This window comes from Heterodontus francisci, unplaced genomic scaffold, assembly GCF_036365525.1.
Source record: "Heterodontus francisci isolate sHetFra1 unplaced genomic scaffold, sHetFra1.hap1 HAP1_SCAFFOLD_58, whole genome shotgun sequence".
Lineage (NCBI taxonomy): Eukaryota > Metazoa > Chordata > Chondrichthyes > Heterodontiformes > Heterodontidae > Heterodontus > Heterodontus francisci.
Window position 1 is genome coordinate 8,121,868 of NW_027142006.1, and position 20,011 is coordinate 8,141,878.

General features: G+C 45.6%; 1 non-coding gene across 1 annotated transcript; it reads right to left on the reverse strand.

The window, feature by feature from the left end:
- Positions 1 to 19,512: 19,512 nt before the first annotated feature.
- Positions 19,513 to 19,594, reverse strand: trnas-gcu (transfer RNA serine (anticodon GCU)). The gene has a single exon. It is a non-coding gene; the product is annotated as a tRNA-Ser (tRNA).
- Positions 19,595 to 20,011: the final 417 nt, after the last annotated feature.

Consider the following 20,011-nt stretch of genomic DNA (forward strand, 5'->3'; position numbering starts at 1 on the left):
TTAATGCAATATGCCTCACAGGTAAGGCAGATGAACTCATGGATCGGTACATGGGATTGTGATATTATAGCTATTACGGAAACGTGGTTGAGGGATGAGCAGGACTGGCAGCTCAATGTTCCGGGGTACCGATCCTTCCAGCGTGACAGAGATGAAGGTAAGAGAGGAGGTTGCACTATTGATTTGGGAGGACATCACGGCAGTACTTAGAAAGGATATCCCGGGGGGAATGACAAGCGAGGCCATATGGGTAGAACTTAGAAATAAGAAAGGGGTGATCACTTTGATGGGATTATACTATAGACCCCCCAATAGTCAGGGGGAATTGAAGGAGAATATTTGTAGGGAAATCACAGATCGGTGTAGGAATTATAGGGTTGTAATAGTAGGTGATTTTAACTTCCCTAATATTGACTGGGACTGCTTTAGTACTCAGGGGTCAGATGGGGAAAAATTTGTTGTGTGTCCAGGATAGTTTTCTGAAGCAGTACGTGGATGGCCCTACTGGAGAAGGGGCTACACTTGACCGCCTCTTAGGAAATGAGGATGGGCAGGTGGTTGATGTGTCAGTGGGGGAGCACTTTGGGACCAGTGACCATAACTCTATTAGCTTCAAGATAGTTACGGAACAGGATAGGACTGGTCCTCAGGTTGAAGTCCTAAATTGGGGGAAGGCTAATTTTGATGGCATCAGACAGGAACTCTCAAAAGTTGAATGGGAGAGACTGTTTACAGGTAAAAGGACGTCTGGCAAGTGGAAGGCTTTTAAAAGTGAGATCGGAAGAATTCAGGGCCGGCATTTTCCTGTCAGATGGAAGGGCAAGGCTGGCAAGTTTAGGGAACCTTGGTTGACTAGGGGTGTTGAGGGCCTGGTCAGGATAAAGAAGGAGGCATATGTCAGGTATAGGCAGCTGGGATCGAGCGAGACCCTCGAGGAGTATAGGGGATGTAGGACTACACTGAAGAAGGAAATTAGGAGGGCGAAAAGGGGCCATGAGATCTCCCTGGCAGATAAGATAAAGGAGAATCCTAAAAGATTCGATAAGTATATTAAGAGTAAAAGGGTAGCCAGGGAGACAGTAGGTCCCCTTAAGGATCAGTGTGGTAATCTATGTGTGGAGCCACGCGAAATGGGCGAGGTCTTAAATGAATATTCCTCGTCCATATTTACCGTGGAGAAGGTCATGAAAGCCAGTGAGTTCAAGGGAGGGAACAGCAATATCCTGAAGCATATCAACATTACAAAGGAAGTGGTGTTGGAGGTATTGAAGCGCATTAAGGTGGATAAATCCCCAGGGTCTGACCAGGTGTATCCTAGGATGCTATGGGAAGCAAGGGAGGAGATTGCTGGGGCGCTGGCAGAGATTTTTGTATCATCGTTAGCCACAGGTGAGGTACCGGAAGACTGGAGGATAGCTAATGCTGTGCCTTTATTTAAGAAGGGCAGCAGGGATAAGCCAGAGAACTACAGGCCGGTGAGCCTTACATCAGTGGTGGGAAAGTTCTTGGAAGGGATTCTGAGAGACAGGATTTATATGCATTTGGAAAGGCAAGGTCAGATTAGGGATAGTCAGCATGGCTTTGTGCGTGGGAAATCATGACTCATGATTTTGATTGAGTTTTCCGAGGAGGTGACCAAGAGGATTGACAAGGGCAGGCCAATGAATGCTGTCGACATGGACTTTATCAAGGCCTTTGACAAGGTCCTGCATGGTAGGCTGGTCCAGAAGGTTCAAACACATGGGATCCAGCGTGAGCTAGCCAATTGGATACAAAATTGGCTTGGTGATCGGAGGCAGAGAGTGGTAGTGGAGGGTTGTTTTTCAGATTGGAGGCCAGTGACCAGTGGTGTGTCGCAGGGATCGGTGCTGGGCCCTCTGTTGCTTGTCGTATATGTTAATGGCTTGGATGTGAATGTAAGGGGCATGATTAGTAAGTTTGCAGATGACACCAAAATTGGTGGTATAGTGGACAGTGAAGAAGGTTGTCTAAGTTTGCAACAGGATATAGATCAACTGGAAAAGTGGGCAAGGGATTGGCAAATGGAATTTAACGCGGACAAGTGTGAAGTGATGCATTTTGGGAAGTTAAACCAGGGCAGGACAGAAAAAGTGAATGGCAGGGCCTTGGGGAGTGTTGTTGAGCAGAGAGACCTTGGGGTGCAAGTACATCGTTCCCTGAAAGTGGCAACACAGGTAGACAGGGTGGTGAAGAAGGCGGATGGCATGCTTGACTTCATCGGCTGAGGCATTGAGTACAAGAGTTGGGACGTCATGTTACAGTTGTACATAACGTTGGTTAGGCCGCATTTGGAGTACTGTGTGCAGTTCTGGTGGCTGCACTACAGGAAAGATGTGATTAAGCTAGAGAGGGTGCAGAAAAGATTCACAAGGATGCTGCCTGGTTTGGAGGGCCTGAGTTATGAAGAGAGATTGGATAGGCTGGGTCTGTTTTCCCTGGAGTGAAGGAGGCTGAGAGGGGACATGATAGAGGTATATAAAATTATGAGAGGCATAGATAGTGTAGATAGCCAGAGTCTGTTTCCCATGTAGGGGTGACTAAAACTAGAGGGCATAGATTTAAGGTAAGAGGGAGGAGGTTTAAAGGGGATCAAAGGGGTTAATTTTTCACAGAAAGAATCGTGGGTATCTGGAATGAGCTGCCTGGTGGAGGCATGAACAGCAGTGACATTTATGAGGCATCTGGACAGGTACTTGAATGAGCAAGGCATGGAGGGATATGGAATTAATGCAGGCAGGTAGGATTAGTACAGATGGGCATTATGGTCGGCATGGACGCGGTGGGCCGAAGGGCCTGGTTCTATGCTGTACGACTCTATGACTCTCTGTGACTCCTGTTATTTGTTTAATTATCCACCACCATTCAGGACTGGATGTGGCAGGACTGCAGAGCTTTGATCTGATCTGTTGGTTATGAGATCGCTTAGCTCTGTCTATTGCATGCTGCTTCCACTGTTTGACATGCAAGTAATCCTGTGTTGTAGCTTCACCAGGTTGACACCTCATTTTTAGGTCTGCTTGGTGCTGCTCCTGACATGCCCTCCTGCACACTTCATTGAACCACTATTGCTCCCTTGGCTTGATGGTAATGGTAGAGTGAGGGATATGCCAGGCCAGGAGGTAACATATTGTGTTTAAATACAATTCTGATGCTGCTGATGACCCACAGTGTCTCATGGATGCCCAGTTTTGAGTTGCCAGATCTGTTCAGTTCTTCCCTCAGAAATAATTGGGAAAAAATTCCAAAGGAATGCATGAATTAAATAAAAAGGAGAGAGAAATAAATATTGACAAAATAGATGGCAGCATTTCGAAGGTGAAAAGAAAGTTTTATTATTGATGAGTGAGAGGAATATATCACACTTTGGGGCTTCTGTAAGTAGATTGACTGATAATCTGGGGAATTGATAGGAAACTGCTTCATGTTTGGTGGAACAAATTCTCACCCTTGGGGTGGCCAACAGCTGCATCCGTCCAATAACAGACAGAGTAGTAGTACTGTATCAGGCCTTGTTAGCTCAGTTGGGAGAGCATGAGACTTTTAATCACAGGGTCTTCGATTTGAGACCCTTGTTGTCTGGTTGTTCTTCCCTTTTTCAGACTTAATCGGCAGAGAGTTCAAGGAGTGTTTGAAATTAAATTCAACAACATCACTAGATTTCAACCCTGCCGCCCCACCACCATCCCCACCCCCCACCCTCCCAGTGTAGTTGACAGGTCCCTCAACCTCTGCCCTCCCCATTCCGTTCCCTCCCAGAACTGCGACTCACTTTCCACCCCACCTGCCTCCACATCCAAAGGATCATCCTCCACAATTTCCGCCACCTCCAGCGTGATGGAACCACCTACCTCATCTTCCCATCCCCTGTCAACATTCCGAAGGGATCGGTCCCTCCACGACACCCTGGTCCACTCCTCCATTATCCCTGACACCTCGTCCCCTTCCCAAGACACCTTCTCATGCAATCGCAGGAGATATAATACCTGCCCTTTTCCCTCCTCTCTGCTCATTATCTAAAGCCCAAACACTCCTTTCAGGTGAAGCAGCGATTTACTTGTACTTCTTTCAATTATGTATACTGTATTCACTGCTCACAATGTGGTCTCCTCTAAACTGGGGAGACCAAACGCAGATTAGATGGAACACCTCGGCTCAGTCCGAAAGCATGACCCCGAGCTTCTGGTTCCTTGCCATTTCAACACTACCCCCTGCTCTCATGTCAACATTTCTGTCTTGGGCCTGTTCCAGTGTTCCAGTGAACATCACCATGGAAAGATCAATCTTACATGCCAGCTCAAATGTTGGATTTTGTATGTTTAGTATCTTTTCTCATCCAAAGATAACACTATCAATCATTCACCACTCTGTCTTCTCCTGAACTTCGAGTTCAAATTTGTTTGTGAAGTTGAGTGACACATTAAGACAGCACAGTCTTTGTCTTTGTGAAGGAAGTGATTTCGGAATGGCTGTTTGAAACTGCCCCTCCTTGCACAGAAATTCAGTGCAAATGCTCAAATCACCCACAATTTCTTTGTGAGAAATTTGTTCACAATTGCATTCAACATGGAAACCGCCTCAACATTAATCTCACTGAAGGAAAGAGTGACCGTGTTGTTTGTTTCAGAGTGTTGGTGCCGTTATGTGTCGCTCCTAACCAAGACTGGGACACAACGCAAGGTTGATCCAAGGTTGGCATATATTATCATTCAGGAGCAAGAAAAATCAAAAGGAACCTAACAAGAAAACCCAGTCTCCAGATGTGAGAATCTGTAGATCCGCTTTGGGAAAGTGAATCAGAGCAGAATGAAGGGTGAACTGTCCGACTGCCCAGAAGAGATGAAGACACAGCTCAGTCAGCACGTTCCCCTGGTTTATGATGCTGGAACATTCCTCACACAGAAATTATTCAACCCGATGACAAACGTGCTTACAGCCGATAATTTATTAAGATAATTTTTTTTTGAGCTACAACACAAACAGCTGCTCGACAATGTGGAAAATTACCCAGGTGTGTCCTGTCCATAAAAAAAAGCAGGACAAATCCAATCTGACCAATTACCGCCCCATCAGTCTACTATCAATCATCAGCAAAGTGATGGAAGATGTCATCAACAGTGCTATCAATCACCATGCATTTAGCAATAATCTGCTCATCGATGCTCAGTTTAGATTCCGCCAGGGCCTCTCGGATCCAGGCAAACATTTGGAAGCTGGAGTATAATGTGGGAAAATGTGAGGTTATTCACTTTGGTAGTAAGAACAGATAAATTAAATATTATTTAAATTGCGAGAGACTACAGAATGCTGCGATATAGAAGGATCTGGGTGTCTTCGTACATGAATCACAAAAAGTTAGCATGCAGGTAGAGCAAATAATTAGGAAGGCAAATGGAATGTCACCCTTTATTACAAAGGGGAATGGAGTATAAAAGGAGAGAAGTATTGCTCCAAATGTACAGGGTGTTGGTGAAACCACACCTGGAGTACTGTGTACAGTTTTGGTCTCCTTATTTAAGGAGGGATATACTTGCATTGGAGGCAATTCAGAGAAAGAGGTGGGCAACTGTCTCTTCCCCACCACAGCCACCTCGAGGGCATTGTGCGGAGGGGGTTAGACTTCGGGCGTGCAGGAAGGATCTGATGGGGAGGGCTCTTCTCACCACCAGCCAAGTTTCATCTTGGTGCTTGTTTGAAAGTTCTGGTGATGAGGCATTCCGCCAAATGACTTTGGAAGTTTGCTCGGGGAACCATCCGACTGGATCCACCATCTCCTTTTCCTGTAGGGCCTTGAGGACATTCCGTGCAGACCACTACCTGAAGGATTGGTGGTCAAATATGTTTTTCCACAGAAACTTTCCCACGAAGGATAGGTGGTACGGCACGGTCCAACTGGATGGAGCATTCCGCGGCAATGTGAGCAGGCCCATCCTTCACAACGCTGGGGACAGATAGAACCTCAGCACGTAGTGACACTTGGAGATTGTGCACTGGGAATCTGCGCACAGCTTGATGCAGCCGCACACGAAGGTAGTCAGCAGGATGAGGGCGACGTTGGGTAAATTTTTCCCGCCCTTATCCAGGGGTTTGAACATCGTGTCCCTCCAGACCTGGTCCATTTTGGAACCCCAAATGAAGCGGAAAATGGCTCGGGTGATCGCCACAGCGCAGGAGTGGCGTATGGGCCAGACCTGCACCACGTACAGCAACGTGAGCGCCTCGCACCTGATCACCAGGTTCTTACCCACAATGGAGAGAGATCGCTGCTCCCACATGCTCAGCTTATGGTGTATCCTGGCTACTCGCTACTTCCAGGTTTTGGTGCACGTCCCAGCCCTTCCGAACCATATCCCCAGCACCATCAGGTAGTCTGACCTGATGGTGAAGGGGACAAAGGATCGGTCAGCCCAGTTCCCAAAGAACATGGACTCGCACTTGCCGTGGTTAACTTTGGCTACCGAGGCGAGTTCGAACTGGTCACAGATGCTGATCAGTCTGCGAACGGACAGCAGATCCGAGCAAAAGACGGCGACGTCATCCAGGTACAGGGAAGTTTTAACCTGAGTGACTCCACTGCCTCGGATTGTAACCCCCCCCCCCCCCCCTTATGCTTGCATCCTTCCTAATAGACTCAGCAAAGGGTTCAATACAGCAAACAAACAAGACAGAGGAGAGAGGACTGCCCTGTCTGTCTTTGCAAAGCAGGTGTAGAAAACGATGCAGTGGTTTTTATCGCGGTTCATCCCAAGCAGCTGTGTAACACAGGAGTCTGTGCTCTGCAGGCTTTTCTCAGGGATGCACACCGAGATAAACATCAACTGCTGCTGGAGGACTATTAATTCGGTGAAAGACGCCCTTTGGTCTGCCCGAAACTTGCTGGTCGTCCAGCGCAGAGAGTTGTCCACGACCGAATGTTGCAGACTGGCACATTCCAAGGTCCAAGACTTCGTGCTGAGGGACGCACGACAGCTTGGGGCAGCCGCTGCAAAGGTTCACTGGGGAAGACCACTGTGTAAGGTACCCCCACCAAGGTGAAGTGAGGGACTGGATCCATGGAAATCCCCTCGGGCTGTATCCAGAAAATATTTCTCCGCCTCCAGGCTCACTTCTTTGACCAGGAGTCCTCCTCCCGACCAGCAGACCCATTCTCCCACCTCCAGCATTCTCCCTCTACTTGGACCCCGCCCCCCTTCCCCGCTGGCCACTTACCCGCTCTTGATCTCTTCATTGAAAACTGTCGGCTAGACATTTGTCATCTCAAAATCTTTGCCCCCCTCACTCACTCTAACCTGTCCCCCTCTGATCTTGAGGCACTCCGTTCTCTCAGGTCGAACCCCGACATGGTCATCAAACCTGCAGACAAGGGTGGTGCTGTTGTTGTATGGCGTACCGACCTCTACCTTGCAGAGGCTCAGTGCCAACTCACAGACACTTCTTCCTACCTCCCTCTGTACCATGACCCCATCACCGAACATCAAGCCACCGTCCAAAGGACTGTCACTGACCTCATCTCCTCTGGAGATCTTCCCTCTACAGCTTCCAACGGACAGCCCGCTTCTACCTCCTTCCCACAATCCACAAACGGGTACGTCCCGGCAGACCCATTGTGTCAGCCTGCTCCTGCCCCACTTAACTTATTTCTTCCTATCTTGACTCTATCTTTTCTCCGCTGGTCCAGTCTCTTCCCAACTACATCCGTGACTCTTCTGACGCCTTACGTTATTTTGACAATTTCCAGTTTCCTGGTCCCAACCGCCTCCTCTTCACTATGGACGTCCAATCGCGCTGCACCTCCATCCCCCGCCAGGATGGCTTGAGGGCTCTCCGCTTCTTCCTGGAACAGAGGCCCAACCAGTCCCCATCCACCACCACCCTCCTCCGCCTGGCTGAACTTGTTCTCACATTGAACAACTTCTCCTTCAACTCCACGCACTTCCTTCAAGTAAAAGGTGTCGCTGTGGGTACCCGCATGGGTCCTAGCTATGCCTGTCTTTTTGTGGGATATGTCGAGCATTCTTTGTTCCAGCCCTACTCAGGCCCCCTCCCCCAACTCTTTTTCCGGTACATTGATGACTGTATCGGTGCCATTTCCTGCTCCCGCCCCGAACTGGAAAACTTTATCAACTTTGCTTCCAATTTCCACTCTTCTCTCACCCATACGTGGTCCATCTCTGACACTTCCCTTCCCTTCCTCGAATTCTCTGTCTCCATCTCTGGGGATAGGTTGTCTCCCAATATCCATTATAAGCCCACCGGCTCCCACAGCTACCTCGACTACACTTCTTCACACCCTACCTCCTGTAAGGACTCCATTCCATTCTCCCAGTTTCTCCGTCTTCGACGCATCTGCTCTGATGATGCTACCTTCCATGACGGTGCTTCTGATATGACCTCCTTTTTCCTCAACCGAGGAATCCCCCCCACTGTTGTTGACAGGGCCCTCAACCGTGTCCGGCCCATTTCCCGTACTTCTGCCCTCAACCCTTCCCCTCCCTCCCAGAACCGTGACATGGTTCCCCTTGTCCTCACTTTCCACTCCATCAGCCTCCATATCCAAAGGATCATCCTTGGCCATTTTCGCCACCTCCAGCGTGATGCCACTACCAGTCGCATCTTCCCCTCCCTTCCCCTGTCAGCATTCCGAAGGGATCGTTCCCTCCGCGACAACCTGGTCCACTCCTCCATTACCCCCACCACCTCGTCCCCATCCCATGGCACCTTCCCCTGCAATCGCAGGAGGTGTAATACCTGCCCATTTACCTCCTCTCTCCTCACTATCCCAGGCCCCAAATACTCCTTTCAGGTGAAGCAGCGATTTACTTGTACTTCTTTCGATGTCGTATACTGTATTCGCTGCTCACAATGTGGTCTCCTCTATATTGGGGAGGCCAAGCGCAGACTGGGTGACCGTTTTGCGGAACACCTCCGCTCGGTCTGCAAGCAGGACCCTGAGCTTCCGGTTTCTTGCCATTTCAACACTCCCCCCTGCTCTCATGCTCACATCTCTGTCCTGGGATTGCTGCAGTGTTCCAGTGAACATCAACGCAAGCTCGAGGAACAGCATCTCATCTATCGATTAGGCACACGACAGCCTGCCGGACTGAACATTGAGTTCAATAATTTCAGAGCATGACAGCCCCCCATTTTACTTTCATTTTTCGTTGTTTTTTCTTTTTTCTTCTTTTTTGCTTTTTTACATTTTTTACAGCCTTTTATATTGCTGACCTTTTGGTCAGCGATGTGGCCTTGTCCAACCTGCACCTTCTCCTTTGTTATCTCTTGCCCCACCCCCACCTCACTTGCTTATAACCTGTGACATTTTTAATATTTGTCAGTTTCGAACAAGGGTCAGTGACCCGAAACGTTAACTCTGCTTCTCTTTCCACAGATGCTGCCAGACGTGCTGAGTGGTTCCAGTATTTCTTGTTTTTATTCCAGAACATATTTGTTTGCTGCAAAAAGTACATGGCAGGTAAAATGAAATGGAAGGGTTGTGAGGCAATTCACTCCTGTACTGAAGGAAACTGATCGCCTTTGCAATCTTTGTATTGTTGACTTGGTGCTGTTTTTGAACTGTTTTGTAATGTATCTTTTTATAGTTTTTTTAACGAATAAAGTATATGTTGGAAATTTTAAAAAAGTTCAGAGAAGTTTCACTGGATTTATTCCTGTGATGAAGGGGTTGTCTTGTGAGGAGGATTGAGCAGGTTGGACCTATACTGATTGGAGTTTAGAAACATGAGAGGTGATCGTATTGAGACATATAAGATTCTGAAGTGTCTTGACAGGGTAGATGCTGAGAGGATGTTTCCCCTCGTGGTGGAATCTAGAACTAGGGGACACAGTTTCAGAATTAGGGATTTTCCATTTAAGAAGGAAATGAGGAGGAATTTCTTCTCTCAGACAGTAGTTCATCTTTGGATTTTTATCTACAAGGAAGTCAAGGGTTATGGGGGGCAGGCAAGAAAGTGGGCTTGATGCCAGGATCAGATCAGCCATGATCCTATTGAATGCCGGAGAAGGCTCGAGGGGTCAAATGGCCTCCTGCTGCTACTATTTCTGTTCTTGTGATCTCATTGCAGCTTGTTCCAAATAGAGACAAAAGAGTGGAATTCCAGAGGAGAGGTGAGAGTAATTACCCTTGAGTGAGTGTGGCATCAAGGATCCCTAGCACAATTGAAATCAATGGGAATCAGGGGAAAATTGTCCACTTGTTGGAGTCATACCGAGCACAAAGCAAGATGATTATGGTTGGTGGAGGCCGATCATCTCAATCCAGGACATTGCCTCAGGAGTTTCTCAGGGTAGTGTCCTAGGCTCAACCATCCTCAGCTGTTTTATTAATGAGTTTCCCCTCAACTTAAGTCAGAAGTGGGAATGTTAGGTGATGATTCACAACTCCTCAGATACTGAAGCAGTCCATGTCTGCAAGCAGCGAGACCTGAACAACATTCAGGCTTGAGCTGATAAGTGACAAGCGACTTGGTTGCCACAAAAGTGCCACGCAGTGAACAACTCCAATGAGAGAGAATCAAACCATCTACCTTTTAATACTCAGCAGCATTATCATCACTGAATCCCTCACCAACAACATCTTGGGGGTTACCATTGATTATAACCTAAACTGGACCAGTCACATCTATGCTGCGGCTTTTAGCGTAGGTCAGAAATTGGGAATTCTGCAGCAAGTATCTCACCTCCTGACATGCCAAAGCCTGTCCATTGTCTACAAGGCACAAGTCAGGAGTGTGATGGAATACTCTCCACTTTTCTGGATAGCTGCAGCTCCAAAAACATATAAAAAGCTCAATACCACCCAGGACAAAGCAGTCCTCTTCATCGGTACCTCACCCACCACCTTAAACATTCACTCCCTCCACCACCAGAGCACAGTGGCAGCAATGTGTACCACTTACAAGATGCACTGCAGTAACTCGCTAAGTAACGTTCGACAGCACCATCCAAACCCGTGATCACTACCTCGAAGGACAAGGGCAGCAAATGCATGGGAACACCACCACCTGCAGGTTCACCTCCAAGTCACTCACCATCATGACTTGGAACTATATCACCATTTCTTCACTGTTGTTGGGTCAAAATCCTGGAACTCCCGCTGCAATAGCACTGTGGGTGTTCCCACACCACATTGACTGCAGCAGTTCAAGAAGGCAGCTCCCCACCACATTCTCAAGGGCAATTAGGGATGGACAATAAATGCCAGCCTTGCCAGCGATACTCACACCCAAGAATAAATAAAAAACAAATCATTCTCCACAGATTCCCCACAATTCAGGCTTGGACATTTACTTCAGGAGCACAGAGCTTGATATAACTACAACGTGAGTTCCAATCTTCAGATTCCATTCACCTTTCACATTATTTTCTACCAGTCCGTTAGTGTTTAGTGATTCAGCACGTGGGTCTCTGCTTCTCCAGTTTCTAACATCTCACCACTTATAAAAAACACTCTGATCTGTCTTTCGTAGGTCCTAGATGACCCCACATTTTAAACTCCATCTGCCAAAACATTGCTCACTCACTTAATCTATCAAGAAGATTTGAAAATAAATTTCTTGCCAAAGGATAATGTTCTGCTTCTGCTCCCTCGCCGTTTGCTTTTCCCGTTAGTCTTTCATTTGGTGTAAATCCAGAGAAAGTAAAGATGGAAGGAAGGAGGGAGGGAAAAATCTTCCTCCTTTTCGTGATCCCTATTTGATCTTCATTCCAGTCCAATTTGGGTGAAGAATTCCGATTGTCTGTCTCAATTTTAATAAAGTATAAACAATTCTGGAATCACCAGCGAGATATTGACAAGAACATGTTTCCAGGCCAACTTTCCACAAAAGCTCCCCCACAACAATGTCCTAGACACTTCATAAACTAACGACAAAATTGGGATCCGAACCCACACATGCAAAGCAAAATGCATTAATACGCCACCGTCTTAATCTCTCGACCACCTTGTCAGCTGTTTGAACAGTACAGATCCTGGCTGTGCAGCCAGATGTGCAATGATGGAAATGCAGCTTCTGTAAGTAAATGAAATTTGCATCACATCAGGTCATGGCCTGTTGGGAATGGAGCGGTGTGAAACATTTCCAGACCATGTCCAACACGTTTCTACTCATTGTGAAAATCCACCACGGAAAGACTGGAACATACAATCATTTGATCACATCATGATTAACATCACTCAGACACCTGAACCATGAGGTCACTGACGAAGTCATGATGACCGAATTTCTCATGAAATGACAACTGAACTAACTGACTGGAAGAATTGCTTTAATTCCACATGATCAGAGAGGCACAGCCTCAGACCGACTTGGCAGATGAATATTGATTGAATAATTTCTGTGTGAGGAATGTTCCAGCATCATAAACCATGGGAACGTGCTGACTGAGCTGTGTCTTCATCTCTTCTGGGCAGTCAGACAGTTCACCCTTCATTCTGCTCTGATTCACTTTCCCAAAGCGGATCTACAGATTCTCAAATCTGGCGACTGGGTTTTCTTATTTTGTTCTATTTGATTTTTCTTGCTCCTGAATGATAATATATTCTAAACCTCGGATCAACCCTCCCCTTTGCGTCGTGTTATAGTCTTGGTTAAAAGAGACACAAAATGACACAAACACTCTGAAACAGACAACACGGTCACACTTTCCTTCAGTGAGATTAATGTTGAGCTGTTTTCCAGGTTAAATGCAACTGCAAACACATTGCTCTCAAAGAAATTGTAGGGGATTGAGTTGCCGTTGAAATATTAGCACTGAACATCTGTACGAGCAGGAACAGCCATTTCAAACTCACATCCTTCACAAAGGCGACCACTGAGCTGTTTTCTTTTGTGAATGAAATTCATAAGAAAAGTTAAAGTTCACAAGAAAATGGATGTAAATGATTGATAGCTAAACTTTTGAAGCAAGGATATGAATCCAAGATTTTCTGATTATTAGACAAACACTCGAACCAATTAAGCTGCTGAGCCAGATCACAAGTGCTGTGACAACTAAGGGCAGAGGAGGGCACTCTTTATTCTCATCCCACTTCTCCACAGGTCACAACATCGATGTGAACTTTTCCCACTACTGATACAGTCAATCATGTACTCTATTTTTCCCAGAATAGAAGACACTGACCAGGTTTCTTTAATGAACAACAAAATTATCCATTTATTGTCGAACAAGTTTTAACTAGTCATGAAGTAAAGCATAAACACACAGGTGGAAATTTTAAAAGTTCCTTTTTCACCTTGAACAACTTTTAAAGTCCTTTTTTTTATCTTCGAGCCACACGCGCACACACACACCGGATAGCTGAAAAAATAAAAGGGATTTTTTTTTAAATTCAGCACTCTGTTACAGACAAAAAAAACCTCTTGGGCTGTTTATTTACTCATTTTTGAAGAAATCATCAGATGAGATATGTTGCTCCAAAACTGGAATACAGTCTAACTTCCGAGTATACATAGACAGGTCACTAGGGTATTTTAGAACAGTTCTTTTCAGAAGGCATTGAGAATTAATTTTAGCAGGCCTTCTTCAAAGACATGCGACAAGATGAATTAACTCAGTGGACTTCTCAGGGTCTTTTAAAGATTTTCTGGGAAACAAACTGGGTTGTGGTCTTCTCTCCTTCCTTGACGATTCTTCAGGCTAACTTTATCAGCTGCTCACTCCAGCAGGTAAAACACACTGACTGCTACAACCAAAGGTTCTGAGTTTTCTGCTGTCTGAGGTTTGCGCTGCTGCTGCCAAGGTTGTCCAATCAAGGGGCAAGACTGACTTCGCGAACCATATTTCTCCCGGTTACCAGGGTTTCTGCTCTATATTTAACTTGAATCATGTGACAACCAGTAAACATAGTTGCCAAATTGGTTCTTTTGGTGCTCTCTTGAAAAAGAACTGGTCCTACATTTATTCAGTTTAATTATGACTTCTTCAAAAAATATTTTAACAGAAGAAACAGAATCCCTTCCATAACATCATGTATTTTCCCTGAGCTACAGGTTATTGCAAGTCTCTCTGGCTGTGTTTATTTTAGGTGATTTTGTACTCAGGTTCTTTTGGAATCCATGTGTTTGCAGATCTTTGTGAGTGAGAGATGTGGTAATATGCTTAAAAGATTTCCCTGTAAATTATTCGTATCTCCATCTTTCCCCGAACTTTGTACAAACACATTAATATGGGAATCACACACATCAGGCCGTCAAACCTGTCTGCTAAACATTGAAAGGTGGCAGTGTTTATTGTGACGGGGTTCCATTTATGAAGACGCATATTGATGATTCACACATGTAAAATTTGTATATTATGTTCATGACACAATGACATAAATAAACACTTCCTTGCACTTGCCACGCTTGAACATTTTCTCTGCTGATGCCCCCTGAATATATTAGAGAACATGGTGACGAGGTTGAGATTAAAGTCTGTAAATATAGGCAGCAAACAGCAGCAGGGACTGCAGTGAACAGGATTTACGTGACATATTTGTGCTTATATTGGTGGGTGAAATAAGATACTAAACACACAACATCCTACATTTGAGCTCGCGTAAACGATTGCTCTGTCTATGGAGATAGCATCAAAGAATGTTCAGGAATTTTGTCCTATGCCAGTGATCGTAACACACTTCTGGGGAACTTAAAACAAAATGGTAAAATGGGCTTTCACATAACAGATGAAATTTTACACAGAGAAGTGTGAAGTGATACAATTTGGAAGGAAGAATGCCAGATAAATGAAACGTTACAATTCTAAACTGGGTGCAGGAGCAGAGAGACAATGTACACCAATGTTAGAAGGATTGAAAAGGTAGCTAAGAGCAAACAGGACACTTGGCTTTATTAATAGAGGCATAGAGTAAAAGCATATAAGTTATGCTAAACCTTTATAAAATACTGGGAATGAAGGGCCTCCACCTGTACCTCTACAGAAAGCTTCCATTCCAGGTTTACACACACTCGTCAGGATCACGCTCCACAGATTCTGCCCTCCAGGCTCAGACACCCACTTCAGGATCACTCTCCACAGATCCCGCCATTCCAGGTTCGGACACCCACTTCAGGATCACTCTCCATTGATCCCAGCACTATGGGCTCGGAGACCCTCTTCAGAGATCCTAAATCTCCAGACACGGACATCCTTTGAGGACCACTCTCCACAGATTCTGCCCTCCAGGCTCAGACATCCTCTTCAGAATCACTCTCCATACATCCCACCGCTCCACGCACGGATATCTCAATCAGGATCCGATCAAAGAATGTTGCTTGTCACTTATCAGCTCAAGCCTGAATGTTGTTCAGGTCTTGCTGCTTGCAGGCACAGACTGCTTCAGTATCTGAGGAGTTGTGAATCATCAGCGAACATTCCCACTTCTCACTTATGTTGAAGAGAAAGCCATCAATGAAACAGCTGAGGATGGTTGGGCCTTGGACACTGCCCTGAGAAACTAGGTATCCAGTCATGAAAGGTGGAGGACAATTAAATAACGAACCAGATGAGGAGGCTCCAAAAACATCCCTATCCTCAATGTTGGTGGAGCCGAGCACGTCAGTGCAAAAGATGAAGCTGAAGCATTTGAAACCATCTTCAGTCAGAAATTGCTCAGTGGATGATTCATCTCGGCCTCTTGAGGTCCCCAGCATCACAGCTTCCAGTTTTCAGCCAATTTGCTTCACTCCACATAATGGCAAGACATAGCTGAAGGCACTCGATACAGCAAAGACTATGGGCCCTAACAACATTCCGGCTCTAGTGTAAATCTGAGTTCTTTTTGGCTTCAGTCTGGTTCAGTAAATATACTGAGTCGGATGTGTAGGTAAAATCAATTACTTTATTTGCCCATTTAGCCGGCTGACTTACTCTAATGCAACAACACTGACTCCACCCAGAGTCTGTCTGGTCCACTAGAGTAAGTGAAGTTTTTTGATACAGGTACTACTGTTTATACATTAAGATTCATGCTACACCCCCTTGTTTAACCAATCAGTGCGATCCAATTCGACTTCACCCACGTGGTGACATGCAGTACAGCTGTTACTGAGGTTACAATACACTCCATTTTCAATACATACTTGTTCCTAATAAAATATTGTTTTGTACCAGCAAGATAAAACAAAGCGGACAAGCAAGCTAATTAGCAAGAGCATAGGAATCATCAATAATCATTCTAGTCTCACTCCCTACATGGATCATGAGTCTGTCTCTACCTTGTGACAAGTAATTGCGGCGCATCCTGCTATCTCTGTTAGGTGTACATTCCTGAGTGTTTCGTGCAGTCTGCAGCTGCATCAAGTAGTGGCAGGTCACGAAGATAAGAGGGGCCGAGCACTCCTTATCACTCACACAGGGATGGAGATCATTTGATTCACAGGAGTCCATTTGTTCCAAACCACAGGGAGTCACACAATCAGGCCATAAAGAACAGATGTCTTTGCAATTACCAGTGTCGGCTAGTCTTTACAGTCTCACACGCTCTGCCTTTACTTTTAACTATTTCATTGTGGTTTCTGCCACTTAAAATCAAAGCTCAGCAAAGCTACTATTCCTAACTTGGCTATATTTCCCATTAAGCATAGTGCCATGCCTTTCTGCTCACTTCCACACTAGTACTGAAGACTTGTGCTCCAGAACTAGCTGCGCCCTCAGCCAAGCTGTTCCAGTAGAGCTACAACACGGGCATCTACTTGACAATGTGGAAAGTTGCCCAAGTGTGCCCTCTCCACAAAAAAAATGCATGACAAATCCAATCTGACCAATTGCCGCCCCATCAGTCTACTATCAATCATCAGCAAAGTGATGGAAGATGTCACCAACAGTGCTATCAAGCACCACACACTTCGCAATAATCTGATCATCAATGCTCAATTTAGGTTCTGCCAGGGTCTCTCAACTCCAGGAAATAATTTGGCAGATAGAGTATAATGTGGGAAAATGTGAGGTTATCCACTTTGGTAGGAAGAATAGAAAAGGAAAATATTATTTAAATTGTGAGAGATTACAGAATGCTGCGGTGTAGAAGGATCTGGGTGTCCTCGTACATGAATCACAAAAAGTTACCATGCAGGCACAGCAAATAATTAGGAAGGCAAATGGAATGTTACCCTTTATTGCAAGGGGGATGGAGTATAAAAGTAGAGAAGTCTTGCTACAAATGTACATGGTGCTGGTGAAACCACACCTAGAGTACTGTGTACAGTTTTGGTCTCCTTATTTAAGGAGGGATATACTTGCATTGGAGGCAGTTCAGAGAAGGTTCATTGGATTAATTCCTGTGATGAAGGTGTTGTCTCATGAGGAAAGTTGAGCAGGTTGGACCGATACTCATTGGAGTTGAGAAAAATGAAAGGAGAACGTATTGAGACATATAAGATTCTGAGGGGGCTTGACAGGGTCGATGCTGAGAGGATGTTTCCTCTCGTGGTGGAATCTAGAACTAGGAGACACAGTTTCAGATTTAGGGCTTTTACATTTAGGAAGGTATTGCTTCTCTCAGAGGGTCATTAATCTTTGGAATTCTTTACCGCAGAGAGCAGTGGAGGCTGGGTCATTGAATGTCTTCAAGATTTTTATCTACAAGAGAGCCAAGGGTTATGTGGGCAGGCAAGAAAGTGGGGTTGAGGTCATGATCAGGTCAGCCATGATCCTATTGAATGGCGGAGCAAGCTCGAGGGGCCTAATGGCCTACTCCTGCGAAGAGTTCTTCCGATCTTCTGTTCTTATGATCTCATTGCAGCTTGGTCCAAACAGAGACGAAAGACTGGAATTCCAGAGGAGAGGTGAGAGTGATTGCCCTTGAGTGCGTGTGGCATCAAGGATGCCTCGCAAAATTGAAGTCAATGGGAATCAGGGGGAAAACCCTCCACATGTTGAAGTCATACCTAGCACAAAACAAGATGTTGTGGTTAGTGGAGGCCAATCATCTCAGCCCAGGACATTGCCTCAGGAGTTTCTCAGGGTAGTGTCGTAGACCCAAACTTCCCAGCTGTTTCATTGACGACTTTCTCTTCAACATAAGTCAGAAGTGGGAATGTTAGATGATGATTCACAACTTTTCAGATACTGAAGCAGTCTGTGCCTGCAAGCAGCAAGACCTGAGCAACATTCAGGCTTGAGCTGATAAGTGACAAGCAACCTTCTGGCCACACAAGTGTCAAGCAGTGAACATCTCCAATGAGAGAGAAAAAAAATCTACCTTTTGATATTCAGAAGCATTATCATCGTTAAATCCCCCACCATCAACATCTTGACCAGAAATGTAACTGGACCAGTCACATCTATGCTGTGGCTATAAGCGCAGGTCAGAGATTACGAATTCTGCAGCAAGTATCTCACCTCCTGACACCCCAAATCCTGTCCACCATCTACAAGGCACAAGTCAGGAGTGTGATGGAATACATCCCACTCAACAACACTCAAGAAGCTCAACACCATCCAGGACTAAGCAGCGCACTTGATCGGCACCTCACCCGCCACCTTAAACATTCAATCCCTCCACAACCAGTAAACAGTGGCTGCAGTGTGTACCATCTCCACATGCACTGCAGCAACTCGCCAAGTATCCTTCAACAGCACCTTCCAAACTCGTGACCACTACCACCTCGAAGGACAAGGGCAGCAGATGCATGGGAACTCACTACCTGCAGGTTCCCCTCCAAGTCACTCACCATCCTGACTTGGAACGATATCGCCATTTCTTCACTGTTGTTGGGTCACAATCCTGGAACTCCCTCCCCAACAGCACTGTGGGTGTTCCTGCACCATAAAGACTGCATCAGTTCAAGAAGGCAGCTCTCCACCACCTTCTCAACGGCAATATAAATGGGTAATAAATGCTAGCCTTGTCAGCGATACTCACACCCAAGAATGAATAAAAACAAAATCACTCTCCACAGATTCCCCACAATCTGGGCTTGGACATTTACTTCAGGAGCACAGAGCTTTATATCACTGCAACATGAGTTCCATTCTTCAGATTCTGTTCACTTTTCACATTATTTTCTACCAGTCCACTCGCTTTTATTAATTCAGTATTCGGGTCTCTGCTCCTCCGCCGTTTCTAACATCTCACCTCTTACAAAAAAACACTCTGATCTATCGTAGGTAGTAGATGACCCCTCATTTTAAACTCCATCTGCCAAAGCATTGCTCACTCACTTAATCTATCAAGAAGATTTGAAAATAAATTTCTTGCCAAAGGAAAATTTTCGGCATCTGCTCCCTCGCCATTTGCTTTTCCCATTTGTCTTTCACTTGGCGCAAATCCAGAGAAAGTAAAGATGGAAGGAAGGAGGGGAGGAAAAATACTGCTCCGTTTCGTGATCCCTATTTGATCTTCATTCCAGTGCAGTTTGAGTGAAGAATTCCAATTGGCTGTCTCAATTTTAAAGAAGTATAACAAATTCTGGAATCACTGTCTGGACATTGACAAGAACAGGTTTCGAGGCTGACTTCACACACAAACAATACACTAAACAGCTCATAAACTAGCGACAAGGATGGGATTCGATCCCACGTGTGCAGAGCACAATAGATTAGCAGCCCATCACCTTAACCTCTCGGCCACCTTGTCAGCTGTAGAGGCATAGCTGTCACCTTCAGCACAGTTTCTGGCGATGCAGCCAGCTGTGCAATGATGGAAATATATCTTCTGTCAGTAAATGAAGTTGGGAATGGAGCGGTGTGAAACATTTCCAGACCATGTCCAACACGTTTCTACTCAGTGTGAAAACCCACCACGGAAAGACTGGAACATACAATCATTTCATCACATCATGATTAACATCACTCAGACACCTGAACCATTAGGTCACTGACGAAGTCATGATGACCGAATTTCTCATGAAATGACAACTGAACGAACTGACTGGAAGAATTGCTTTAACTCCACATGATCAGCGAGGCACAGCCTCAGGCCGACTTGTCGGGTGGTGTAAACAGATATCACTGCTTCTGATCTTCACCAGAACAGAGAGTGAGATGTTACATT